This window comes from Amphimedon queenslandica, unplaced genomic scaffold, assembly GCF_000090795.2.
Source record: "Amphimedon queenslandica unplaced genomic scaffold, v1.1 AMPQUscaffold_12933, whole genome shotgun sequence".
NCBI lineage: Eukaryota > Metazoa > Porifera > Demospongiae > Haplosclerida > Niphatidae > Amphimedon > Amphimedon queenslandica.
In genome coordinates this window covers 53,382-54,397 of record NW_003546831.1, presented here as the reverse complement: position 1 = coordinate 54,397, position 1,016 = coordinate 53,382, and the positions used below count along the sequence as shown (strand labels likewise).

General features: G+C 40.7%; 1 long non-coding RNA gene across 1 annotated transcript; it reads right to left on the bottom strand.

The window, feature by feature from the left end:
* Nucleotides 1–35: 35 nt before the first annotated feature.
* On the bottom strand, nucleotides 36–720 carry LOC109586154 (uncharacterized). Its single transcript, XR_002186849.1, has 3 exons — nucleotides 710–720; nucleotides 536–612; nucleotides 36–354 (listed from the first exon to the last, which is right to left on the bottom strand). It is a non-coding gene; the product is annotated as an uncharacterized LOC109586154 (long non-coding RNA).
* Nucleotides 721–1,016: the final 296 nt, after the last annotated feature.

Here is a 1,016-nt window from a genome sequence, read left to right as displayed (position 1 = left end):
ACAATAAATTTATCAAAATTTCCCTCCTCAAAAATTCCCATTAATGTAATGTTTATCTATCATTAACTATTAGCGTATCAACACTGTCTGTACATATACATCAGTTGATTCAATTAGAGTTGATTGTTGATACTCCATTAGTTGCTATACACACACTTTACTGTTTCTCTTATTACCTTCACTTCAATCCACAGTTTAGTCTCACCCCCTCCATTCCCTCTAGTGTACATAATGTAATAACAACCTAACCCCTCATCACCATAAGGAGTCACTGGAGGAATGAATGACTCAAGAGACCAGGAGAGAAGAGAGTAGCCTGGTAAAGGCTGAAGGTGGAGCTAGCATTAGGAGGAACTGGGGGAGAGGGAGAGAAAGGGGGGAGAGGGAGAGGAAAGGAGGGGGGGAGAGGGAAGGAGGGGGGGAGAGGGAAGGAGGGGGGGAGAGGGAAGGAGGGGGGGAGAGGGAAGGAGGGAGAGAGGGAGAGGGAGGGAGAGAGATTAGGTACAAGGTTCAATAAGTTTAATAATGTTCTTACAGCGTCCAATGAAGGTGTAGTTTCTTGAATTTGATGAGGTTTTCTTGACACTTTCAAGAACCAGTTTAGATGAGGCACTAGGGGGAAGCCCTGCTGGAAGGAACCAATTCCTCCTAATTAATAATAATAATAATAATAATAATAATAATAATAATTAATGGAGGGTGTGGTTACTTTAGCATGTGAGATATCGGAAAGTATGACGGCATCCCACAGTACACTCCCTTGCACTGAACTCCTCTGGCTTCTTTTAGTTTAGGAACATAATCCAACAATGGAGCCATTTCCCTGTAATAAATAATAATCATAATGGCTGTAACTTGAAAAATTGAAGTCGGAATCCGCTCAAACTTGCTACACAGCATAAGGACATCAATATGTAACAGAAAATGTAATAAAAATTTGGGGTCATTTTGGAGACATTTTTTTGGAAAGAACCATGGGCTATAGTACAGGGATTTTTCAGAATTTTGACGTTTTC